Genomic DNA, 27,295 nt, shown 5'->3' on the forward strand with positions numbered 1-27,295 from the left:
AGCCCCGTGACATCAGCCCTGCCGCCGCCCCCCCCGCCCGCGCCGCCCGGGCCCGGCGGCGCCGCTCAGGCGGCTGCCATGGCGACCGGGGCTGCGCCCGCGGCGGCAGCAGGCGGCGGCCCTGCCCCGCTTCCCGCTCCCGGGCGCACCTGCAGCGGGGGCCGCCGCCGGACACCTCGCCATGCCGGGGGGGGGGGGAATGTGAGCGGGGGCTCCCGCAGAATGGGGAGAGAACCGAGTAAAACGGGCAATATCGCGGGGTGGGGGTGGGGTGTCCGAGAGAGAGGGATCCCGGCGCCGACCGCGACCCGTGAGGGAAGCAGCACGCCGGGTTGCGGTGCCGGGGGGGGGGGGACGGGGACGGGGACTGCTCAGTGTTGTGGATCCTGCTCCCCCCAAAAAAGAAAGAAAATACGTTTTCTGTGAGGAAATATCCCGCGTTTTGGGCAGGCTGTCCGATCTCTCGCTTCTTAATGCCGCCTCAGAGCAGCCTCGGGTCCCACAGCAGCCCCTGAGGCGGGGCGGAGGGGCTCCGGGGGGCTCCTGCTTCCCTCTGCACTCTGAGCCCCTGCTCTAACGAAACTTACCTAAACCATGTAACATTAATGTAAATGGGTTTAATTGCCGCGTATTTAAGCCATGAAGCCGGACTGAACAATCTGTTAAAACTTGGCCTGTTCCCAAGCCATTGACACCATCCAGCTTCCCCGCGCCATGGGGGGGAATAGGGGGAAGGGGGTGTCCAAATACGTTTTGATACAGGAGTTTTCAATGTACCAGGTAAAACATCTCCCTGAACCCGGCTGCTTTTAACGAACCACCCGGTTCCTTTTGTTTGCTGCACGTTTGCAACTCATTCAAACAAGTTTTAGAAAGTTTGGGGTTTGAGCTGTTAACTTCCTTCGGAGCGGGAGACTAATGCATGCAAAATACTTAGTTACAATTTATGCGAAAGGCACCGATCTGTAAAAGCATTTTCTACTTTCACAAAGGATTTTCCTGTTACTTGTGTTCCGGTCAGAAAATTAAAAAAAAAAAAAAAAAAAAAAAGCGAAAAAAAAAAAAAACACACAAAAAAAAAAAAAAAAAAACTTGGGGGAGAGATAAGGTCTGGAAAACAATCTGGAATTGCCAGGCTGTTGGTGGGAGCTCTGCGGGGCTGGCGTCAGGAAGTCTGCGCCGCCTTCTATTACTGTTGATCCAGCTTTGTGCAGCTGCACTCAGTACAATTAGCTTGTAGAAACAATCCTGCTGTAGGCAGCCTCTTCCCTTCAAAGTGCTTTTCTATACTGATCCCCTCACATCATGATGCTGGAAATCAAGTCACAAGCCGACCACTGTTTGGCCAACATCATCTGTGGGAATTCATTAACCTCCATCCCAGAGATGCAACAAGAGATTGTTTGTCCAGAACTAAACTTACAGCTTAATATGATGTAGCCCATACAGGAAAAAACCTGTGTCCCCATTTCTTTTTTTCTTTTTCTTTTTTTTTTTTTCTGGTCAATAACAAGAAACACATTGTGCAGCTTTTTCTCTTCTTTTTTTCTTTTTTTTTTTTTTCTTCAGGGGGTGGGGAACGGAGCTGAAACCAGGCATGAGCCGGCTCCTGCTAAAACTTTGCGATCGAACTGCTTTTTGGTTCATCGGGCTGCAGTTTCCATAGAATCAACTTATCCCTGCGATCATCTTGTTGGGTGCACTTTGCAAGCTCATTTCCCGTCTGAGTTTGCTCCGCTGCTCTCAGATGCTGCAGCTGACACATTTCCTCTCCGTGCACTTTGCACCCACCTCATCCTTGCCCAGATGCTCAGGGCTGATTGTGCCTAAAAGGGGGTTTCATCGCACTCCGCAGCTGCCTTGGGGGAGGGCAATTTTTTATCTTGTTTTACATTTTATTTCCACTTTCCCCGCTCCAGTGTTCCTCTCCATGCCGTGAAGCAGGCCCTCCTTGTCCCCATGCCCCCAGTGGAGGAGTGCTGGCTGGCTGGGATACAGCTGCGGCCACAAGCCCTCGGCAATACGCCTTTGCATTCTGCCCATGGCTCACAGAGCCCCTGTGCTGGTCCGGGTGGAGTGGATCCACGGGTGGGACACCACTGCTGTGCACCACAGGCCGGGAAGCTGTGTGAGCAGCCCCAGAGCAGACACAGGTGACATCTCCCTGCTGCAGGGGCTGCTTGTGAACAACCATGCTGCTGGGAGCATGAGTCCTGCTTCCTGACACCCCTGGCTGCTGGTGGCTGGGCTCTACACGTCCCACTGGCAGCACCGCTCGACAGTAGGGCTGGTGTCACTGCTCCTCACCTCAGGTACCTCATTTGGCTGCAAGCATGCAGCCAAGTGCACCTACCCCACTCTGAACCCCTCTGTTCTTCACAGAACACATGGATGTATTTTCTGACCCCTATTTCCAAAACCTGTCCTTTTCTGGGCCATGTTTGCAAATGCCACGGATCTGCCAACTGTAAGATTTTCTGTCCCCCCACTATGCTTTGGAATAATGTTGTTTTTTTACAGTATCATTCCTGTCACCCCCACATTTAGGCATCGCTCATCTGCTGCTGTTACATTCTAAAGCTGCATGTTGTTGGAGGCTTGGGAAGTATTGTGGCAAAACATGTATTTTCTCACTTTTTTTCCCACATCTGGTTTTTGTCAGAAGTGCTGGACTTCAGGATAGGCAGGCCTTTGTTCTGATTCAGTTTTGACATGTGTATCATTTTGTGATTACACTCCCGAACTACTGTTCTGCAGGAACGCCTTTTACTCAGACTGCATTTTCTAGCACCACCCTGCAAAGAGGGGTGTTTCTACCTGAATTGTGGGGTTTTGCTGGGACATTTCTATCAAGTCCAAGTTCAGACACTTCAGTTCTAATATTTTCTTGTCTTTTGTAGGATTTCTTGTTCCTGTAAGTAGGATCAGTGCCCTGAAGGCATTTCTACATAAACTGCCATCTGCAAAGGGCTGTTTCTTGCCTGATGCTACTTGAAGAAAACTGCCATTAAATCTTTCTGGAAGCAGCATCTATCTCTCTGGCATAGTAAGTGTTCCTGGTGTGCGGTGTATTAAATCCATGTATTAACTCGTACACTTTTACTCTAAAGCAGAAACATTTATTTTTAAAGATCTTGAACTATTTTATTCATGCAAGGTCTGTGTTTTAATTAAGTTATGTAGCATGTCTTCTAGAAGTGAACCAGTTAGGTGGCTCTCTAACTTTATGTTATGGGATCAAACATGTTCACTTCTTAGTGCATAGCTTACAGAGCAGATGGTTTTCATCTACCGTAGCTTTTCTAGTGATACCTTTTAATTCGTATAGGTCTGAAATGTTGCAAATTTTGCAATCCCCAGCAATTTTTCTGGAAAATCTATTTAGAATAGAACAGGAAGAGAGACCAGGCAGGAAGTTACTGGTGGTACCTCTCATGCGATAAGGAATAAACCAAGGAATAAAAAATAGGCTGCTTCTTGTTTTTGTTGGTTATCCGGATGGTTGGGCCAGCTCCCCTCAGCCTCTGACTTTGGCCTATCTTTGATTTTTAGGTACAGGACTGTAGGAATGAGATCACAAAATGCTTGGCTTAATTTCCCTGGAAAAAGGAGGGATGGGGAATTGGATTGGTGGGAGAAGGTTTTGAAAATCTGTTCCAGGTACGGTTTTAACCCCCCCCCCTTCAAATTGTAAAATTATTATAATTTTTAGTATAGATGTGTTTGTATAGTGTGCTCTGTATTCAAGCTCAGTAATAATATTTCATGAACATAGAGAAGAAATGGAGTCTGTAGTGAGACTGTCTTCTGATTGTTGGTGAATCTGTAATCTTGGCTTCCTCTTCACTTCAGGTAGATTCCTCTCTGTTTGTGTTGGAAAGCCTTGTAGGAGGCAGTGCTGATTTACTGCTTTACCAAAGCTTTTGTTATTGGTTATGTTAGGACAGGACCCACAGCATTTTTAATCCTTTTTCACTAATATATAGAGGCAAAATTTTCTGTAGTCAGGAGAGCATAATTGCACTCAGGATTTGGATACTGGAAGTGCAGTTTAGCAAACTATGCACCACATCTTAAATAGATGTGCACCCTCTCGAGTCCTGCTGAACCACGTGAGTTCCAGTGAAGTTTCCTAGGCTGTTAAAACTTCGCTTTGTTATAGGCCCAGAATGAGTGTTGTCTAGGTTAAGCTGACTTTCTTGGTGACTGTCGCCTGCACAAACCCACCTGGGAATCACAAAACAGGTATGTGTGTGAATCTCTTGAGAGACTTGGTCCAGGAGGTATGCTCAGATCATGCTTAAATGCACATTGACAGCATGGAGCTTAGCACAAAGAGCAGCAGCTGTAGCTGTCGGGAGGTTCAGGGGGAGAGAAAGAAAAGAACTGCTGCTCTTTTATAAGCAATTTTTCTCATGAGAGCACTTGCCCTGGAAGTGCTCAGATTCAGTGTTCTCATCAGAGGTGATATAAACTCCTTTCTGCTTGCAAAGCACCCCTCATGACCAGAGTAGAGATAAGGCTAAGGTGGAGGACACCCACCCATCCTGTTCAAGCTTGCCATGGTAAAGAAACAGATGCAAATTTCAAAGGCCAGAGGGATTATAAACAAGAGGGAGCCTGACATTATAGCTCAGGGGTAAAGGCATCTCCTGAATGGCAGGAAGGTTGAATGCTGGGCCTGGCCTGGAAGACTCACCCATTCTTGAGGGTGAGGTTTATCTCAGCTATTTGGAGGTTTGTTGTCTCTCTGCAGTCAGTGGGAAGAGAGAGACACCTGCAAAGAATGATTCATTCTGCGCCTGTTCAACACCTCTTCTTGGATGGAATGAATCTCCTCACCTGGGGCCAGTGTTCTCAGCAGAAGCTAGACAACTGACTTTGACCAGAAGCCTGACTTATAGGTGCCAAGTGAGGTGAATTAATTCCACTGTAGACGATTAATTTTTCTCATTCATCATACCCCAGTTTTAGCCTTTAAAAAATTGGTGTGTAATCAAAGTTGATTAGTTGAGTTCTGTCTCTGTACAATGGTCATTCCTCCCATTGGGAGGCCGGAGATGGATAGGTTGGGTGAAATGCCTTGGGATGATGTGTCTCTGAGGCCTGTAGAGCCTAAAGGTCATGTGTGCCCCTAGTTCACACTCATGAATGTTCACACTCATGAGTTCACACTCATGAGTGCTGGATGCCTGAAAGTTCAGTGTGGAACTATTACATGTCGTCATGCAAACTTCTTTTGCAGATGGTCTAAGTGACTACAGAGGCACTGCATACTATTTATAAGAGAGGAACCAGTTGCATAAAAATCTGCATAAAAAGTGTCGGAAGGCATAAAAAGGCTACAACCAGAAACTTCAGAAAGCTGAAAGGCTGCTTATTTAAATCAAAGAAAGTTAAGTACTATGGAAAATATTACTAAGTTTATATTGCATTTTATGCACTTGCATACCCGGAAAAATCTGTCTCTAACTTCTAAAACTGGGGGCTAGATGCCTTTAAAAGTGTTACCTTTAATCCTAGCCCTGAAGAGATAAGCATGTAATTTTCAGTTTCAAAAAGCTATAGTTTTTCAGTTTTGATGATGTGGAGTAATGCTGAGGTATACTACAGGATAAATCCCAAATCCATACCTCATTGTTTCAACAGAGATCAGCAAAAGGTCACCCAGGCTTCTTATCAAATTGCAGGAGTGCAAGTGGGTTTTTGTGATAGTTGAAGTTCAGTGCACATATATTCTTTGCAAATGGATGATTGTAGGAAGACAAGCTATGTGTTTTTATGATTTAATATTTGTCAAAGGTCATCAAAGGGTTATGTACAGTCATTTTGCAAAATATAGCTTGTAGAGGCAGTGGTGGACAATGAGAGTCCAGTTTGTTGGAATTAAAGTCGTATGTTCTCCTGATGGGTTTTTAGCTACAAATACAGTTGGAGATAATTCCACCACATTGTTCATGTCAATTGCTCCGTAAGGCTGAATGCCTTCAACTATTACAAAACATATGCTTGAGAAATCCTTCTACTTCTTTTGTCAAAATACTGAAACTATATGTGCACCCAAGATGTTTAAATTTGGCAACATGAAAGTAATTGGGAATGGACTCAAAATTAAATTACTTAAGGCCTCAAGCTATTGTTTCCAGCAGAGACAAGAGGTCTGAAAACATTAAAAGGATGTGCAGACTTCTTAGAATGTTTTGGGCCAGAACAAAACAGCTGGTTTATACCTAGCTGAGGATCTCAGTTGTTCTCTGTTGAACAGTCAGAATTTGGACTTCTTGCCGTTTCTTGAATTCCTGTCTTCTCACTCTGCTTTGTTTTCACTTCAGTAGCAATAGTTTCGTGCTCCTTACTCTCTTTCACAGCTCTACAGGTCTCTTGGCGCTGGAGATGGGATTCACCTCACTTGACTTAAGGCATGTGTCTGGTTGATGTCTATACATCTAAGCCTGTCTTCCAAGACATAGTTTACAGGCAATTGGGAAAATCGTTGCTTCTGTAGTGACTTACTTCTTCATAATACAGAAGTCTAAAAGAACCTAGATCTACCCCAGTACTCTCTTGACTTTGGAGTCCAGCTGTCCTTAGCCCAGCTGGCATATGGTTTAACTGGACACCCTGGTTTTGATGTGGTCTCAAACTTCCCCAACGATTCTCCAGTTTTATTTTTTTTGTGTGTGTGACTTCACACATTTTAATTAAAAAACTTGAAAGCAACAAGAAAATGAGTGGTGACTGATACAGTTTCACCAAGAAGTTGTTCTGGCTGTGGTCTTGTGGAGTGCTGGGGATTTACAGGCCACAAAGTGTAATCTCTAGGCTAGATGGTCATAGCTGTAAGCTCTGTGCCTTTCTGCGACATAGTTCAGCCTGTTGTTAGTTATGGTAATCTTTGATTGCAGGACTGCTTATTTGTTTGTGGCATAGATGAGACTTACATAGAGAGGCTGTGTTCTGTGGAAGCCTTGCCTTAGTTACTGTAGAAGGTATGCAAAGGGTTGTGAAAGAGGCAAGGCACTCCCATAAACCAGCTGAAGGATTTAATTCAATCCATGCCTCTGCTACAAAGTTTTTTTGTGAGATGATGGACAAGTCATTTAAAGCAGACTTTTGTCAGAAGACTGTTTACCACATGGGAAGTCAATGGGAGTTGTTAAATGTCTAACATGTAATGGAAATGCCAAGCACTCTGAAGGAACGGGTCCCATTTATCACAAGCTTGGCAGCCAGAACTAGAGTTATTAACCAGTATATGTTCTGATCAGCTGTTTCACAAATGACCACTGGTTTAAAGTTAACAGCCTATGATTTATATTTTTTTCCTTGAAAAGGAAATATCTCTTTTGAGAGCAGCATAGACAGGGGGAAATGTCAGTAAATGTGGGAAATGATTCTGCGGTGGCAGAAGTTCATTGTAATAAGGGACATTCTGGTCTCCTTTCCAGAAAGCTTTTCAGAGGCCATAGATTGCTTTCAGGTACTGCTCTCCAGCTGGGAACGCGCCAGGGTAGTGCCGAGCCAGTAAGGTGGCTGTCAGGAACCAGATGGCACTGATGGAGAGGGACAGAAGGCAGATCATGATGGGTTGGTTTGAGCATGTTAGGGCTGGAGGACCATGGAAACCACCAGTCATAGCTATATGAGGACTTGGAGCTGGAACAAGGAAGTCTAAGAACTAAAGGGGAACAGGGGAGAGGGAGAATTAAAGTTTCAGATCTCTGTTCATTGCTTTATGTTTCTTTCATTTGAAATGACAAGTTAAAATAAGCCAAACCGTCCAGAAAGTGAGTGCTTCTGAAGAAGTTTCCCGTGTTTCTGCCTCCTGTTAGGACAACTTGTGAAGTAAACTGTACTGATTTTAGCCCCAGCTAGATAAATTTTGTAGCTTATGGGAGATACAGGTTCAAGACTGAGCCGGTGAGAGCCTTATAACCCTCACATAAGAGGCACTCCAGAAGTGGTCATTTGAGACATTCACCTGGTACAGTGGAAATTCTGAGTTACGGTCTGAACTGGGAAGAATGGAATATGAGATCTTGATTTTTGACAGGCCTTTTAAACATCAGACCACTTCTCTGAGTATTTTCTGAGAAAATATTCAGGAGAATACTTGAGATTTTCTTCTGAAGCATGCTAGTAAGACTGCTGAAATGGTGAAAAGTTTCACAAGATGGGAAAAATCATTCTTCCTGTATCTGTTTAGTATCGTTTGGGGTACAGGATGTTTTCAGTAGTATCCAGCATCACTTTAAAGACATATCTAATGTTAAAGTGCAGATGAATATTTTGGGGTATTTGGGTCTGTTTGCAGACACAAATTATTTAGTGCAGAGTAGGCATGCTGTGATTCGATGGTTTTTTTTTTTTTTTTATGTGAACTTCTACTTTGATTTCAATAGTGTTTGTATAGATTCCATCAAGGAAAAACAAATGTCATGGGAAAGCTTTAGGTGATTTTTCTGTTGTCTGGGTGTTTTTTGCTGTAATGCAGACGTTCCTTTTTTAAACCTGGTAAAGGCGTTGCCGTTTGGGGAGATGATACTCTCTGCTCTGTACTGAGAGCAGCAACACACCTTGCAGAATTGTTTTAGGGAGCAATCTGCAGTGTGCCAATTGCTCTCTTTTCTGCTATTTTGGTAGTGTTTTGTGGAGTTGAGTGCATGTGTATAAGCTGCAAATGTACATTCCTGTATAGAATAGAGCAGGCTGTCTGCGTGGATCAGCTGTTATGGGGGTGGCTGTGGGTTAGACATAAAACAGGCTGTGGAAACTCCTTTGATGGAGCCTCAGTAGTCTTAATGCTTTATGCACATGGGGCCTGATGCAAATTCAGTGAAACCCAGGAAGATTCTCCCTGTCGGTTCACAGCTTTTGGATCCAGCTTCAGGTGTGCTTCTGAATGTACATGGGGATGCAGCTGTTAGTTGGGTAGTATAGCAGTTGCCTGTGAGAGCAGAGAGGGAATTTGGTTTCACTGCTCTGGGTTGGCAAGTGAATTTTATCTAAAGCTTTCCACTTGCATGTAGCCAGCCTGCTCAGGTTCTAAATAGATTCTGCCCTCAGACTGTAAAGAACAAGATAATCACTTTATGTTATGTACTTGAGAGCTAAATTATTTTAAAAGTCTGAAATTAGCAGATGAGGAGGAATTTATTTGCCAAATACATTTAGAAGCAGCTTGGGAAACCTGTCAGAGACCAGCTTGAACTGCTTAACTAGTGGTTGTTCAACTTAATAGTTCTCAAGCATGCTTACACTATGAGGGAGACCAAAATAAAATCCCAGGATACATGGGTTTTTCTTCCAGACGGCAAAAAATGCCATCAGTTTACAAACCAGATAGCTAAAGAGGAAAACCTGCACCTAACCTCCATTACATTCTCCGTGCTTCAAGCAAAAAAGAACCTTGCTCTTTTTTTTGGACTTTCTTCACCCATTATTTCCAGTTCTGTTAACTTAGCACATTGCTGAACGTGACCTTTACTCTGCTAGCAGTGCCAGCCTTTACCATGTGTTCGTCCTTTTCCCACCCAGATATCTTCATGCTTTCCTGCATCCTATTGTCCATGCTTGGAACAAAGGTCTGGAAAATTCTCTGCAGCCGTTCTCCTTCAAATTACTCCTTAAGATGCACTTTGACCCTGATGCCTGTGGGGCATTGCTGATTATAGCTAGGCAGAGTGGAAGTTAAATTGTTTTCTAGGCAGCCTATATGAAAACATGCTCACATTATTTCTGCTGTGGTTTTGCTGTCAAGCCCTTTCCTGCTGGGGAGGACAAGGCCATAATGCCGGTTTAGTAATCACCAGCTGTCATTGGCAGCTGATGTAGATAAGAGAAGCTCTCAGCTCTGCTGGTTGTTACCTTCCTTCTCCTTCCGTCACAGCTCTACCAGATTGCTTTTAGCCACCATGCTTCTTTCATTCTTCATGACTCTTGCACATCTGTGAATTTAGCTCCGTTGCCTCGCTAGGGGACTGATGCAGAGTCCACCCTTTCAGAATATGTTAGCGTATCTTGGCTTCAAGCATCAAAGGTCTGTTTTTTGGGGGGTGGCTTTCTTGCATATGGAGCTGCAGATCTTAACCCTTCAGGGTAGGAGGACTTCCTTTATAGTTGCTATTACTTGCCTAACTGCATATGGAAAGGGCAGGCATCCTAGCTAATCAGAGCTTCAGACAAGCAATTCTTCACATTGTTTTAGGGTTTTTAATTAAAACTGTAGGCTCCAGCATCATGTGGCAGAGAGCCAGTGTCAGGCATCTGACAATAGGCTTCACCATCTACCAACAATGAGGGAATTCCTCAGCTTATGCTCCAGAGGCTTCTGAAATGCTGTGAACGGGCGAGATTGCTGTTTGCAAAGCACCCTGCAACATTCAGCCTTGCAGGTCTGCTGATTTTTAAATTATATAAACAAAACCCTATAAGCCCCCCATAGCACAAAGATACTGACTTCTGTTTATACTGTCCAGATCACAGATGCTGAGCATGAACGCACGAACAGTCCTTTTGTATGGGGTTTGACACTTTCTGTGGCTGTCTGCACTGTTTTTTAATACACAGAATCCCTGATTCTCCACTGCCTTGCACCCTGTCTATTCATTCTCACCCCTGTGAAGTGAGGGTAAAACACTATCAAAACAAAATGGTACCATTTTGCATGTTTTCCACTCAGTTTGTACAGGTGTAAATAACTACAGAAAGAATGGGGCAGAGCAGAACCTGACCCACAGTCTGTCTCTCAGTGCGTCAGGGGTCCTGAAGTGGGGGGATGACAGAACAAACACAAGCTGTTACCTTGCCATTTTTGCTAATGTTTTAAAATCAGGCAGCTTGTGAGGATGACAGATGCAGAAGTCAGGCAGTTCTTAGTTCCTGTAGTCCTCACGTGATGTCTTCTTCTAGAGCAATAGGAGTGTTACCCATGGCATGGATAAGTGCTTAGGTTAGCTGGTATAAGAACAGAGTTACCAATACGAGTTGTCTTTCTGAGTTGTTTAGCTATTGCACTTAGTACTGGAGAAAGAAAAATCCATTGTTATTTCTGCTGTTTGTTACATTACCTTTGCTTTTATAAACCTTTTTAGTGGAGAGTGAGCTCTTCAAGCTGTGGTAAGCCTGCTGCTTTGTCTCTTGGGTGTTGGACATGAGCAGCACTCAGGTTTTTAGTTTATATGTTTGTTTTTTTTTATATTTGTTATTAAAGCAACAGAAGACTGTACTCATCTTGTTTTCCGTCATCCTCATACTGCCTGACACAACTCTGCAGGTAAGGACTGAAGCATTCTTCCAAAAATAGTAGCTCTTTCTCATCTTTCTCTTTGCACAAAGCCCAGCTCTCTGACACCTTCCTTGCTTTCCTGGACAGCACATTTGAGCATCTTAGCCCAAGTGCCTTTTTTTTTTACCAGAATTTAAGTTTATTTTTGACTTCTTGATAAGATATCACTATTATCCGTTTGCCAGATGTCTATCATAAATATATATCCTGTCCATTCCAGGCCTCAGCCTGCCCCAGCTTTCTTTTTGCTCATCTGATTTTGTTTTACTTCCAGAAATTCTGTCCGGTTACTCCTTCAGCTGATTCTGTTGCCCACTCTGAATGCTAGTTTTATGCTGCCTGTGTGCTTGCAATGAACAGGTTTATCACCTCAGTAGTTCCTGCAGGCAGGAAGTAAAGCTTCATGAGAAGGGCCTTGTCTTCTGCAGTGCCTTCTGTAGTCAGTGTGCTAGCACTGCTCTATGCCCTACTTCAGATAACCTTCAAGATGTTGCATAGTGCTGTTTTTAAGCATTGTTTCTAGGAGGGGGAATAACAAAGCAGATGATGTTGTGGCCACAAAACAGAGATATGATGCATTTCACCAGAAATAGATTGCACCAAAAAAATCTACCCTTCCTTAAAAAAATATAAATAAATCGAGCTCTGCATAGATAAATACTGGCAAAATCTGAATTTGGTGAAGTTACATGTGCTGTTGTAGTAGGTAGGAATAATGGACAGAAGTTAAAGTCTTTTGAAATCAGAACAGTAAATATTTTTGCATATCTTGAATTGAAAGCTCACCATTGCATTAACCTACCCACTCATTTTAGAAACTATGTGAATTTTCATGACTCATTTCAGTGCTGTGTAACTGTTTGTATGCAAACGTGACACAAACATTCTCACAGTAACACACTTTTACCCTCCCACTGGAGTTCATGCATTAACAGGAGTGATGGTGTTCCTTCTCCTTACAAACCTTACCTTTCCTAAATATAGTCTTGTGCCTTCCTTTTTCACGTTTATGGTAACATTTGAAGAAATACTTCTGCCTAGAATTTCAGAGTTGCTTTAAAATGGAAAGCCTCAAAAACAGAAATGAAAAAGCACTTCATATCAAAAAGCATTTCTGTTAAAATGACGCGTTCTCACATCTAAATGTGACAGGTTTGAAAGGGACCAACTTGCAGAAAAAAAATGGAAGTTCTGTGCTGGTAACAGGCATGAGAAGGTTCACCTGAAAGGTAATGGGTTCATCAATTCATGTAGAGACTTAAAATGAAACTGCCATCTCAACCATAGCTAGAACAAACACAGCTGATGAATAAATGTATATTGGCTAGAATAAATGCAAAGCATAATGCCAGATGTGGACAGTGTAGAGTGCAGAAAGGCAATAAACTGAGTAAACATCAAATGAAGGATTAGCCTTAATTGCGAGGAATCAGTTCCAATGAGAAACAGAACTGGGGATCTCTTTTGCCCAAAAGCAGTTGAGATACTTTTCTAGCTAGACAAGAAGCTGCCTGATCTGTCACTGCTTTCCCATTTGAGGCTTATCAGCAACAACCTGCTGCATATAACATACAGTTCAAAGGCTGCTTTTACTCCTGAATATCTCCAGCAGGGTTGTAGGCTTTACTGCCCAGAAAACTGGTTTACAAGTTTTTTCTGTTTTTCCAGAATGCACCTTTCTATTCTCCGTAAGCGTCCAGAAGACCTTCTGCAGCAGCATCCACTGCAGTGCAATCACACAGTGTCCCTCTTTGTCAGTGGCAGGAATTATGTTATATTTCAGTCTCTCACGAAGTCCAGATGACTATAGTGAAGTCTTCCAGAGTTACTCGTTCAAAAGCAATGTTTTTGGAGTTCAGTTGAGACACTTCATACAGATGTGTTGACTCCCTGTGTTTGTGTGCTTCTGAAAATGTTTAGGCTTTCCAGACTCTTAGAAAGATTTCCGGTCATTTTTCTACTAAAGTAACCCTTGAAAATATAGAACAATTATAAAGGTTGAGTGTGCATTGGACATTCATCCCCCTCAAACCACCAAAACTATGGTGACTCTTCTGCTGTCTGAGGGTCTACTGTGTCCCATGAAACTTAAGAAAAATGTGTCTTAAAATCTCCTTACATATTTTTGTGGAGCATTTTTAATAAGTAAGCGTGGGATTCACCTCAGATTAAACTACCAGCGTTCAGAGGCTTGATCTAGTTGTAGGAGTCCAGCACTATTGGAAGTGCTCAGTTCTCCCATCTGGACTCCAGCTGCTGCTCCATATTGGTAAAGGAGTCACATACCTGGAGTGCCATCCTTGCCAGTCCTGCATGGATTTCTTGGGCACCTAATTGCACCTCAGGTGACACAAACAATAGTCAGCAGACATCAACATCTACTCGGTGCACTTGAGAGTTGTCTGCAGGGAATGTCTGCTTCTGGTGTTGCTGCTACCTGGTACAGGTACCCAGGCTCTGCTGTGGTTGTAGTTAACATGGCTAAATCAGCTAAATGCGAGTGAACTCGAGTATCTTCTTCTTGACACGCCTCTGACTGTTAGCTGTGTGATCAGTTGGAGTCCAACTGAGGTTTCTAAGGTGACATGAAACTAAGCAAGTTGCAAAAGAAGTAAACAAACTGTAAAGAAGAGAAAGTAGGGGCTTGGTGCCTGGTCCATCTGTGAGTTCCAGACTGAGGGATAACTTGCTGATGTGAAGATCACTGCAGGATCAGGTCTTATGAAGGAAGCACCCCATCTTCTCTTAATGACAGCATCGTTAATAGTGCAGGTATATAGATCTCTTAAATTAATAGTGCAACAGATTGTTCCTGCTACACAGAACGAGGAGTTCAATGTAACAGCCACAGCTAAAATACTTGCAAGTTTCTGAACTTCAAAGCAAACTTTGCTTCTTTCTAAAGAGTCTTACAAACAACTAAGCATATTTTCTTTCACCTCATCTTTAAAGAAATTACAAAAGAATATATACAGCAGGCCTGAAATTCCTGCCAGTCCTTCATCTTGGTTTTCTTGGCATATTGGAAAGGAATCTGGATGCTGAAATTTACTGTTAATGAGTACTTAATTTTATGGCTGTGTTCTTGTTCTGTGCACTCATGCTTGTCTGAACTACTGATGCTCTTATGGAGGGCCAAAAAAGATACCTAGAAGATAACTGCTGAAGTAACCAGTGCTATATTCTACTACTTTGATTTTTATTTGTTTTGTTTTTTGGTTTTTTTTTTTAGTTTGGAAAGTATGGGTGGTGATTAATTGAGCTACATTTCTTTATTAAGTTATATATCTATTGATTTTAATGCTACAAATTATCTGCAGTCTTGATTTCAAGAGTTAGGCAATCATGGGAAAAATAGGTCTCCTATGGCTCGTGATGGATTAAATGTAGAGGCAGCAACTATTAGGGAGCTATTGGTCAGGTTAAACAAAAGCTGCAAGTAGTAGTTGGATTGGAAACAGTGATGCCATGAGGTGTACCTAAACCCAGATGTCAAGTAGAAAGCAGGAATGTGAAGAAGTGGCAAGGACAGAAACTCAAGAGTGGAACAGATGAGGAGAAGCTGGAAAGACATGGCTAGAAATGAAAAACCAAACAAACTAAACCCCACCAGCAGTAGGCAGGAAGGATAAAAAGAAGTGACATAAAAAATAGAAATGCTGTATGCTTACTGCTAATTTACAGGAATCACTAAGTGACTGTTGTTGAAAGCTGGACTAAAAGCAAGGGAGGTGAAAAGTTGGAGGACTCTGTGAGGCAAGAGTAAAAGGACATGACTGTCCTTTGAAAGACAAAGGCGAAGATTTCTGCTGGTTTCATCAGAGCAGAATTGAACTCTGTGAGCCATGGAGAAAAAAAAAAATCAATGTTTTTATCTTCTTGTGGTCCTAATATTGCACATGTGATTCATATAATGTTTTACATTCCGTAAATTGAGTGTTTATACTTGGGAAGAATTGCATGTCTGAAGACCCTGCAGTGTCTTTCCTTATTCTGGTAACAGCAGCAGAGTCTCCTCCAGACTTTGTACTTTTGTACCTCAAATCCCAGCTACTTCTAGCTGGGGAAATGTTCCAGCCTGTGTGCCTGTTAGCTTGTGTCCTCTTCTGAGGGCCTAGCAAAGCTGGTTCTCATGTTGGATATTTTTTCCAGCTCATTAGTAAAACTGGATTTCACCAGTAAAACTGATCAACTTGCCATACCAAATCCCTGAGTAGATGAGGAGACACAGGGTGGGATGCACTGAGCAAGGCTTCTGCCTTCGTTTACAAACTCCTATGAGTCTGATTCCAATAAAAATTATGTTTTCATTTATTCTCATTCATTACAACTCTAATAAGTGTAATAGAGGAGCAAAATGGCTCTAACTCCTGGGAGAAGGGCAAAGGAATTTTTTTCCTGTCTCATGTAGTGCCCCTACATCAAGCAGCCCATACTTACGGCAGTGCAAGAAGGAGCTGGAATACAGGTTTCCACCTGCAAATATAGGTCTGGTTGACTGAGAAGACAGATTTGCCTCTTCATTTCTTCCTCAGCCTCTCATGATTAGAGCAGTGCTACATGTGAGCACAGCTGAGCAGCTCTGACCACGGAATAAACACGATGTTGAGGAGGTGCCAGCATCACGCTTCAAAACAGTTGTCTTTCCCTCCATCAGTTACCTTTGGCATACATCTCCAAGGGTTTATAGCTAGGTGGCTGACAGGCAGATGCTACATTGCAATCTCAGAATGTTAGGTGTAGTGATGTAAACAGATTGTGTGAGCTGTTCATGGAGGTGAATGTATATTGGGTTAAAAGAGTTTCAAGCACAATTGTATTGTGCTTCAGTAGTAGCCTATAGAAAGAAGCAAGCAGGGGTGATGCATAATATCTGGATAATAGATAAGCAATCCCTTTGCAAATATTGGGGAGGCAGTTACAACACAATGCTATACATCCACGCCCCAGGCTGCATTTAAACAGCTCTTCTGCCTGAGTCGAGAATAAAGAGGTCTAAAGTGCACTGACTAGTTAAAAAGCTCTTTCTAAGAAAGACTGAGACCAGTTGTCAGTAGGTGTCCCAGATGCAGGGAATGCCTAAGTTCTTTAGCATCTGTCCTCAGAGACTTGGAGCTAGTGCATGTTCCTCACTAGCACTGAGGATTTACCTTCACTGCCCCCTGCCCTCTGCTACTGCTGGTGTCTGTCAACATCTCAGCTCTTTGCTGTGCAGGAGAGCTTGGTTTTGACAAGTTGGGAACTCTGCTGCCTGGAGAGGAGGAGACATACGGCACTGTGGAGATGGCACATGTGAATTTTTCAGGATGCTGATAACATTTCCGCTTCGTAACTGCCTGGTGTCAAAGGGCATGCAGAAAACTTTGGTAGAAACCATCCATTTGGTTGGTGCACAAGGCTGCCATAGTAGCCTGCCACAGTAGGTTTTACTAACCAGGGCTTGAAACTCGACTGGGCTTTGCTCTCAGTTCCACATTTTTGTTGCAGCAGTTGTTTCGTCAAGGCCCAGTATCACTTCACAGGACAGGGTTCTGTCTCAATTCAGAGGGACCAGAGAAGTCCGTAGGTAGCTTGTATTGTATTTGTGTTTGCTCTGTCTGTCCTGCTTGAACAGTTAACATCGTGTTCGGTGGTAGAAACTTTAACTTGAAAGCTAAAGTATGGACAAATGGAGTAGGCTCTGACAGCAGCTGTTTTTCATGGATAGGTAAAACATAGTCATTGTGGGAAGGGTATTCTTTTGCATAATCTACTATAGAAGTTCCATATGTTTTTTCTTTGCAGTGTTTCTTTGCAGATGTTATTTCTTCTTGCATTTCTTTCTATTTCTATACAAACAGATTAATTCTTTTTCCCAAACTGCCCTAAGTATTTTAAGGATGTTATACACGCTCATCAGGTGCTTCTTTATTCTTCACAGGACTGTTGTCGTACATCCCAGGACAGATTTGGATGCCCCCGGGGTGATGTTTCTGAGTAACTGTGCAGGTGGAGCTGTCACTGTGCCTTGCAGCTGTCCATAATTAAACGTACAGAAGGAATATCCTCAGACCTGAAGCTTTGTATCCTTAAATATGACAGACTTAAAGATGTCAGGATTAAAGATGTTTGTTTGGCTAGTCCCACTAATAATGGATACTTCTGAGTTAATTCACCCGTGAAAAGCACATATCTACCAGTATTTTTTGGTGCTCCTTTTCCAAGTGAATACCAAATACACTAGAGAATCATGCTGATGCACCTTACTGCACTATGCACAGACAACAGTACTTTTTCCCAGGAGCTAATTCAGCATAGATGTTGTCACCTAGCTATAATGCAGCATCTAGTTGAGGTACCAGTGACTATATCCCACATCTCCCAAGGGGTTGTCTCATACCCAGTTGGAGCTCTCCCATAAGACAACCATTAATTGTCGCTCACTAATAGTGTGTCTTTTGTTACTGGAGACACTATGAAGTATTTGTCTTGGATAAGAAATCTCACAGTTTCTGCTCCAAAGCTGTTCCTGGTTCTCTATGACTTGATCTTACACTCCACCTACCTTTAGACAGCTTTACTGTGAATAGTAGGTCCATGTTTGCTGCCAGTTTTGGCCGAGCAGTCCTGCAGTCATTGTTTAAGTAGAATGAATGCTGAGCTCTAGGATCTGAGTGGTGGCTCAGTGACATGCACAGGATGTAAAAAAGAATTTGGGGTTGGCACTAACTGGATTAGACCAGCTGCCCAAGTGTTCTGTCCCCAGAAGGAGAAACGAGATATTATTTAGGGAGACCATACCAGCCTGGCCACTTTCTGCAGTCCATTCCCCTTGACTTTTCTAGCACTCAGAGCAGCTGTATTAGGTACGTTAGGCAGTGTAGCCCTGCTTAGCCATTTCAGTGTCTGTTTCTGGACTTTCGGTCCATTAAGTTCTCTCTTATTTTTTTGTGATCCTCCAGATGCAGTCGCCCTCCACAGCCTTCTGCATCAGCAAGTTCCAGAAGTTCAGGTGTAGTTGGATGCATGTTGTGCTAAAGTGCAGGAGGGGGGATCATCTGTGCCATATCTTTCTGCTTTCTAATACAAAATGCTGCGGTCTACCACGACACGGTCTTGACTCACACAGAAAAAAAGTGTTGGGTTATATGTGGACCAGAACCTGAATACATATTGATAAACCATCTCAAAAAGCTACACTAACTGTGAGTAACTAACTGTTCTCTTTAGTCAGTATATGGCTAACCTTGGACATAATGCATCTATAATGATACCTGGTTTCATAGATCATAGTTGTTGAAGTACATTATTATTATGAGAAAGATGTAGTATTCCAATAAAGCAACCATGTGCTGTCATATCAAGGCAGTATCTACATATTCATTGCAGATGGCATGTTACAGAAATAATCTTTTTCATATTTATTCTTTATGAAATATTGAACCATTGCTGTTCAAGCAAAGTTCAGATCCATACATCTTATGAAGTGAAGGAAACTGTTAGCTAGAACATAGTTGCCCTTAACAGTTTCCCTTTAGCAATTTTTTGTATTGATGGGTTTACCGTTTTGTGGTTAAAGAATTTTTCATGCTGGAATATTTCTAAACCCATTTTCTGATAGAAATCAGAAAAATGGGAGTTTCTTGTACATCACTACTTTGGACAGCTCTATATGGAGAAAAATAAAGGTAGCAGGTATAAATTAAAAGGGGATGAAATAATCTGAGCTGCAAAAAGAAAAGAGCAAGTTTATTTTATTTCCTTGGTTATGTAGGAGTCTTGTTAACCAGTATGTAATGCATAGTCGTGTAATAAAACATGCTAGACATTAAAAGGCAAAAACGCAGTTCACAGATGTTGTAACGTTATGAGATAATTTTAGGGAGTGAATGGGGTGAAAAGGCTGGATTTGTTAGAGAGGAAAATACCTATGGAGGCCTTTTCTGTGAGCAATACCATGACTTCATTACCATGTCAATTCTGGGAAAAGGCTCTGATTTAACACAGCAGTTGGCTGGATCCATATGGAGCTGATGAACCTCTGAATGAATAGTGAATGGAAAAACTGCTGGAATCTGCCTTCAGCTTTGTTCCCAGGATGACCAATGTAAAAGGCCTAAGAGCAATACTGCACAGATGGTGTAAAGAGGTAAGAAATCTGCAGGGTTTAGTTTACTTTTTCTTATCCTACACTGTTTGGGTTTTATTTTTTTAACCATATTTGAGTTCCTCCAACTCCATTTGCTTCAAAGGCTTTACTCACAAAAAGATGTTAAAAAAAAATGTGAAGCTTTGGGAAATGAAATTAATTCAAAAAACATATGTAGCAGTAAGCATTTACATAAAAATACAATTTAAAATGTTGAATTTTGTACGGTATAGAAGTAATTGAAAGCATAATTATGAAATCCTGAAAAAAAAAAAAAAAGCTAGTTAAAAGTTTAACAAAGAACTTTGGAATTACTTCTTCAATTCACCCTATGTTGTGGGAATATGCAGATGTTCACATTTACACAGTCATGTATGTCCACTAGGGTTACATGCTTTTATAGTCTGAAGCATCATCACAAGTGCCAATACAGTAAATCAAAAGACTCTCTGGCATTATCTAGTTTCCTTTCTGGCTTTAAAAGTTAGAACAGATGTCACAAGAGAGGACAAAATGGATTTTACCCACCGAGAGGAGCTTTTCTTGCCATCATTAATAGGAGGCTCCTTGAAATGCTAATGTACACAGTTTGTGTTGCCGGGTTTGCATAGAGATGGTGGGAAACAGCTCTGATCCCAACAAAACCTTTTGTTATTAATCAAGAAAATCTGCTCTTCTGAAACAGCAAAGCACTGAAATGGTGTGGCTACTTGCAATGCAGAGATCTCTATAGCAATCTCCAATGAACAAAAATGTAATAAAAACTGTTCAGCAGTTCTACGAGATACGGCACATGTAGCAATTTATTTGCAGTGATTTTGCATACACCTCCTTTGTCATTTCAGCATGGGTATTTAAGTGGAAAGACTACACCGTTTCTCTATTTTTTCTGAATCTCCACTCTTTAAATTTGTGTTTCATTTCACAGCAAATCTAAAAAGCAAGCTTGAAGCAGAAAGAACTTTGAAAAGCAAGCTTCTCGGAAAAAATCTATCACAGAGCAGAGTTTCTGTTTGATTTGATGTTAATACCATATAAGATATTTTTGCTTTGTTAGAATATAGGATTATGAGATCTTGTGAGCCCTTTGTGAGTACAAACATACTCTGCAATATTAGAACTGGTATGCTCCTCCTGTTGTAAAGGGGACTTAATAATTTTCAGTAGTCTTTAAGAGAAGAGGTTCAGACCCTGGTGTTGTTTTGTGACATATGACCTTTATTTTTAAGAAATACCAGTGCAATTAAATCACAAAGTACTAACTGCTGTCAGACATTCATTGTATAGGATGCCTCAGCAGAAGCCTTCTTTCTGAAAAGTATCTGGAGTATGAATTAAAGCCAAAAATTCAAGGAAAGCCTGAATTAAAATGTAAATTCTTTGCTTGCTATTACTCATCACTGAAATCTCTGGCCCAGCCTCTGATCAGAGTTACATTAAATTCCCTATCAATTTATTGTACCACAGTTCCACAACACATTAGTGTGTCTTTTCACAGATTCATTGTGCTGAGACTTCAATATATGGGCACAAGAGAATGAATTAGGGATGAAGCATTAGCTCAGAGTTTAAGCCTCTTTTAATTTCCTTGCCTCTGTGGATCTAAAGCAGATACTTAACATTTTGCATTGCCATAGATTATTGCACTTTAATTTGTATTTTGTTTCTTTTTAATGATGATAATAAGCAGATAGTAAAAATAAATAAAAATAACTTGTTATACCAATGCAAGATGTTTGAGATGACCATCACGTAGTTATGGGATAACACAGCATACATAGTAAATTTTAAAAGGGTGAATGTTTATTTGTTCATAGCTTTGTCTGATACAAATTTGGTAAAGCCAAGGAAAGAAATGGGTGGGATAAGAGGGGATGGGGAGCTTATGTGAAAAAAAAAGAGTGAAACATCACTATTCCATCTCTGTGGATCTGTTTCGGTAGTAGGAAGTACTGTAACAGCCAAGCAGGGAAGAAAAAAGCTGTAAGAACAACTTTGAAATCAGAGGTGCCTTTGGAATTGTGAGAGGTCTATAGATGAAATGACCAAGGCTATCTCTAGATGCTTCCTACAAAAGCATTATCTGCTCACTAAGTTTTAATGTGATTTTTCCCAGTATTAATTCTCCTGTCAGTTTTACAGTTAAGCTTTCCATTTCATGTAAGCTGCATTTCAGAGGGGTCCGAAGTGCCTGTATGCCTGTAACCAAAGGGTCGCCACCTCTGCTGCTGAAAACAAGACCTTGCTGCTCCTGTGAGTATGGCCTGATTAACTCGTATGAGGCTGTGCTGAAAATCCCAGTTTGCAAGGAGGGGGTACTGTTCATCCAAAATAACAAGCAACAAAAATCCTACCGAGCGTCCTTAGTGGGACCTGCTAAGGCTTTTGTCAGGGACTAACAACTTTGACCTCACTGTCCAATCCCACAGTGTAGAGGTAAGGATGAAGACTGTTCTTGGGAAAAATCTTGATTAGGAGGGCTGAACTATCCTGTGTCAACAAAATACCCTGAAACCCCTTGTCTTAATAGCACTGATAAAGTCATTGAGCAGAACCATATTTCAGGCGTGTTGTCCTATGTAAGAAAGACTGTTGTCTACCTGTAAAGTTTCAGTGATTTAACAAAAAGAGTTTTTATCAGAGATACTATATACTTAAAATTACTTCATAACTTTGCAGAAGCTCAAGTGTATAGATTTCAACCAGGCTGGAAACCTACAGCTTAGCTGGTGTTGCTAAATTATGAGCTATACTGATATTATGCTTGTCTGAAATACATCCATGAAAGGGTTTTCAGATAGTCTGTTTTTAAACCAGTGTAAATTCTTTGTGTGAAGACTTGACCTGAAGATTTTCATCAAGGATTAAATGTTAACTGACTACTTCCCTTACAGACCTTGCCAAATTCTGTTCTTACTTCTTCTGGTCCTGAGTAACTTCACTGCCTTTGACATGGTTATTCTAAATTTGTCTTGGTGTAACAAACCAAAACTTAGCTTTAAGAGTCTTTTGGAGGAGAAATGTCTTTTGTCAATGTGGTTATAGATTTTTGGCTGAGAATCTGGAATGGTTGAGTAGTCCAGTTCAGGTGTGAACCCTTTCCCTATACTGCCTTGTGGAGAAATCTCCTTGTCACAGTCTTTCTATACCTGAAAAATGGTGTGAACTGCTATAAAATCAAATCTCTCCACTTATTCCTTTGGTAACATTTTGCTGTCAGTTTAAGTAGGCAAGGTGCAAGAGATCAAGTCCCATTTCCCACATGGGAATTGCTGTTCCCGGCAGTGAGTGTTTGTAAGATCAAATTCCTTTTTGTGGAGTAAAAATAATACTTTTTAAAGTCAGGCTGAATATGTAAATTATTTTTAGGATAAATCTTCAGTGAGGTTTCTAAACTGAAGCAGGTATTTAGGATATGGGGGCCCTCAGGCTTTAGAGAACTATATATGGGCAAGCAGCAAAAAAGGTCGGTCTTTTTGTATATTTAAATCTGTCTCCAAATTACTTTGAGTCTGGTATTATTTCTGCTTTCTCTGTGTCTTTTTCTCTAAAGTTCCATAGTCAGGTAGCACCCTGCAAACTGCGTTGCATCCAACGCCTAAGATAGCCTTATAAACCCTGCGGACATTAAACTCCTGGAAAACAGATTGGGTTGGTAAAAATAAGTGTGCATGTTCTCACAGAACCTGAGAAAATCACACCTTTACTTTGTTAAAAAAAATCTGTTTGTGCCACTCCAGTAATCACTTCATAACTGGTGGGAGAGCAGAACATATGTCTCAGAAGTGGTGGAATATAAAAGCCTCTACCTCTAATCCTATTTTCTTTAAGAGAGAGAGAGAGGAAAAAAAAAAAAGCAATGAAAAATCCCAACCTTTTCAGTATGTCATCTGTAAAATCGGTGCCAAGGGGGTTCTGCTTAAAAATGCTAAGGCATTTTGTGGCGATTTCTGTGAAACTCCTTGGTTAATCCTTCTGCAGTTTTATTAGCAAGCAGAGTCCTGAAGAAGTAAAGCAATGTCAACAAGGGTGTTGTGAATGGCTTTTGTAGCCCTGCCACAGCTAACAAATCCTACGTGCCTGCCCTTCCCCAAGCATTTCTTGGTTAGTTGTTCATGAGGGCTGAAATCACCTCTTTTCAAATTTACCTTTTGGACTCTGCACCAGTGTGGTAAATATTATGTAACAGGATATTGACAGAGGGGTCATTTCCATAGAGAATGGATAGGACCTGAACATTGATCTGCTAGAGAGGGGAGAGAAAAAGAAACACTTATTTTCTTTCAAGGGGGTTGGGTGGTTAAATGGTCAGTAGTGTGAATGCTATAATATGTGACAAGGCTGCTGCTTGAAATAAATGCAGAGAAGAAATCTCAGTCTAAAGCTACAAGCATAAAGAGGAGATGAGGGCAATTTAAAATGTAATCAACAGGACAAATGCATCCCACTTTAACACTGTTGAAATCAGTGTGGTGACAGGTTGTGCCTGGGAGACTTTGGTCCAGTTGTGTCCAAATTAAATGTGAAAATACAGACTAACTGCTGACATTAGACACAGGGCTCTTAGGAAGGTTGCTTTGTCAGGATTCAGTTGCTCTTTCATCTTCCTTACAAACCCTTTCCATCTCTTCCCTTCTCCCATCTTGCTAATCAGTGAGGTCAGAGGACTGGAGATCCCGCCAAGCTTGTAGTAAGCCCCAGGGCTGTTCAGTGATCGGCAGGTTCCTCTGATTGCTGCCTTTTGTTCCCAGCAGTGACCTCATGCTTCTGCTGGTTTTATGGAGGTTAACACCAGGCCGTACATCTCCTCTCAAAGGCAGCACCTCCAATGGTATCATGTCCTTGGCACTGCATGGGTTCAGGTGTGACCTACATAGATAAATGCCACTGAAGGAATGACTTGCCCTGTAAACCACACCACCTGCTTTTTATCTTCTTTCCAGCTCCAGATCTTGTTCATCTCAACCCAAACCATTCTTCGATTCTGTGTCTGATACAGGCCAACAAAGAGTCTAAGTATTAAAAAAGAACTTACCTTTAGAATCACACTCTGCTAAATAAATCTCTTTCAACTGATAGAGGCACATAGCTCTTTGGTACTTTCTGTTGCACAGTGAGTGTTAATGGATGTATATTATGTGTAAATGGAAGCATGCACATTACTGTGTGTATTCATCATTTCTAGGGAGCTATTTATTCAGGTAAATAAGATTTTGCTAAGCAGAACTCAGCAATGCTTAACCTTTCTTAATAGAAGTAATACTTGCTGTGGAATGATTTCTTAGAATCAAACTAAAATAGCAGCAAAAAGAGTAGGTAGAACAGATGTTGTCACAAGGATTATAGCATTTACATTCTGCTGATGATTATATATTGTAGATGCCAAATCAGATTGTATTATAAAATTCTAAATTAAGAAAATATTGTACCTAGTTCTGTGTGCCATTATTTTAAAGCAGATCTGGCTGAAAAGTGCTGGCTTTTTTTTTTTTTTTTTTTGCTTTAGAATAGCTGTTATACAGCCTTGTGCTCTGATCATTTTAGCTTCTTCTTCTTCACTTTGCCTTTTTTCTTACTCAGAACACAAGAAATAAGTCACCAATTTCTGCGTACCTTGTGTATGAAGAGAACCAATTCCATATTTATCAGAACACCAGACACTCCTTCTTCCACCTCTCCTTCTCAGGTAAATTCTCTTTAGCAATTCATTTCTGTTTCACCTTGAAGGCTTACAGTACCCTGGAAATCCTCATTAAATGCTAGTGAATAACTTAAAGAAAAAAACAGTGCTGTTTGTCTTGCTGTGTCTTTAAATCTAACCTTTATTGTTTAAGTTGCATTTGAGGGGGGGGGAAGTGTCAACTTGTTGAAAGATGAGTGCACTCTATTATGCTGTGCTTAAGGCACTGAGAAAATCCCGTGGAGGGAGTAACACCAGCCAGTGTTCGCAATGCTACATTTTAAATGCATGTTGGAAAAACAATGATAACAAAATCGATTTCCTGCATTTAACATTGCTATAGTTAAGAAAGCATAATTACACCAAATGCCAGGGTTTCTTTTCAACAGCAACCTAGTTGGCCAGTGGTTGTGATGAATCATGTTGTGGCTTGAGAATGGAAATTCACTCCGGCTGTGCATTGATGCTCCCGGGTCCCTGCAGGCATGTGGGTCCAAGCACGGACATGTGTGGAAGAGGGGCTTTGGGGGAATGTGGCTACTACTCTTGTCTCACCTCTTCTGTTTTTCCTCTGACTCATGCTGTTGTTTTGAGGTGGATTTCCTCTCTGCTTTCCACCTAGTATATATTCAGGAATTCAAACGTATATATCCTTGTTTTCCTTTGCTTCAGGCTTCCTGGCAAAGGGAGAGATCATTTCAGGCCCAGTACCACAGTTGCATTCTGGGCTACCAGTCAAAGCAAGTCAGGCCTGCAACAGTGGCGGTGGTAGTGGAAAAAGAAGATATTTTGCTAGGGTAAAGGGGAAAATAGAAACAAGAGGATCTCAAATAATGAAAGAAAGCTTAGTGTGTGTGAAAACCTGGCACTTTTCTAAAAGTCATACTGAGTCAACTGGAAACCAAGTTACTATAGTCTAGAGCTATTTGAATGACATTTGTGATGTCAAATAATTTTCTTTCCATTAATTGTTGAATAAATGACTCAGAAACACATTTGCCCCTCTTCGATGAGCTTTATGTATGGCTGAATACTCTTCCCCAAATAAATTATTCATAAATTTTGAGCAATCAGAGAATAATTTATTCAAAATATTTTTTTCATTATCCACTTCTCCATCCCCTGGATTGTGGGTGAAACCCTGACTATGTTAAACTTAGTGAAAACATTCTGAATGATTTGACCAGTGCCAAGGCTTCACCCAATTGAAAGTCTTTTGAGAACTAAGGGTTGCTTTTACTTACAGAACTTTGGTTTAAATATTAGTGCTAAGCTTGACTGTGAATTTGTCGGTGTGTGGAAAAATATGAGCAGGAATTACTTCAGCTCTTATTAAGCTCATTCACTTAAGTTATAATTTGAATCTGGATGTATGAATGCACAGTTAAATTGCTTTTTTTTGAGATTTCCACAACATACGATATTTCCTGTCATCTGAAGTCCCAGTTTATGATGAGTAAAATCCTTCAACAATTGTTAAAGAGGGCCCAGGTCCTGGCTAGTTTCCAGTTTAAAGTATTATTAAAGCTATTCAGGAGTACACCAGTTTTTGCCTTTTTTTTTTTTCCCTTTAAATTGCAGCAACCTTTGGAAGTGTTCAGAGTCTGGGGTGTGTTTAACTCTTCCCTTCATTGACCAGATAAAAATGGTTTGGATATTTCCAGAATTCTAGCAAAAACTGACATTTTTTTAATCAATTTGAGAATTTGTTTGCATTTTACAACCAGTTCTGGTAATTATAATACACCAGCTTTAATTCTCCCTGAAATATGACGTTGAGTCTTCACTTCCTGTCTTAAATTTGCATTGTGTAACTCTATGCAATTAAGGCATGGCTGGCATTATGCCATTGTTCGTGGGTGAAATGAGTCCTATGTAAATACTTTATTTTGTACCGTTAATTGGCAAATGGTATAGAGTGCTTTGGAATCCATCTGGAGAAAAGTTACTGCATATGTGTATGGTCATTATTACTGTGTTATCTCATTTCTTTAAGATACACAACTGCTTTATTATTTGCTGAGCTCCAGGAGAGTACTTGGTACTATACAGATACACAAGGAGAAAATGCTGCTACCCCATGGAGCCTACAGTAGGCTTGGCTGAGAGAGACAGAAGGTATTGAGCTGTGTGAAATACATGGGTTATATATTCACATTTCTTATTAATGGAGATTTAAAAATATCTCTATAGCATTATG

At 41.3% G+C, this 27,295-nt stretch overlaps 2 long non-coding RNA genes across 3 annotated transcripts; one reads left to right on the forward strand and one right to left on the reverse strand.

The window, feature by feature from the left end:
* The first annotated feature begins 620 nt into the window (after positions 1-620).
* Positions 621-25,167, forward strand: LOC130611283 (uncharacterized). Of its 2 annotated transcripts, none has more exons than XR_008975210.1 (4): positions 621-780; positions 2,901-3,046; positions 18,229-18,471; positions 24,996-25,167. It is a non-coding gene; the product is annotated as an uncharacterized LOC130611283 (long non-coding RNA). The 2 variants fall into 2 exon arrangements; XR_008975211.1 differs by lacking the exons at positions 18,229-18,471; positions 24,996-25,167 and adding exons at positions 12,440-12,516; positions 12,956-13,324.
* On the reverse strand, positions 11,307-13,490 carry LOC130611284 (uncharacterized). The gene is made up of 3 exons (XR_008975212.1): positions 13,450-13,490; positions 12,257-12,357; positions 11,307-11,806 (listed from the first exon to the last, which is right to left on the reverse strand). It is a non-coding gene; the product is annotated as an uncharacterized LOC130611284 (long non-coding RNA).
* Positions 25,168-27,295: the final 2,128 nt, after the last annotated feature.

This window comes from Pezoporus wallicus, unplaced genomic scaffold (genome assembly GCF_028554395.1).
Source record: "Pezoporus wallicus isolate ANWC-B61680 ecotype Strahan unplaced genomic scaffold, APGP_CSIRO_Pwel_v1 contig_161, whole genome shotgun sequence".
In the NCBI taxonomy this organism is placed as follows: Eukaryota; Metazoa; Chordata; class Aves; order Psittaciformes; family Psittacidae; genus Pezoporus; species Pezoporus wallicus.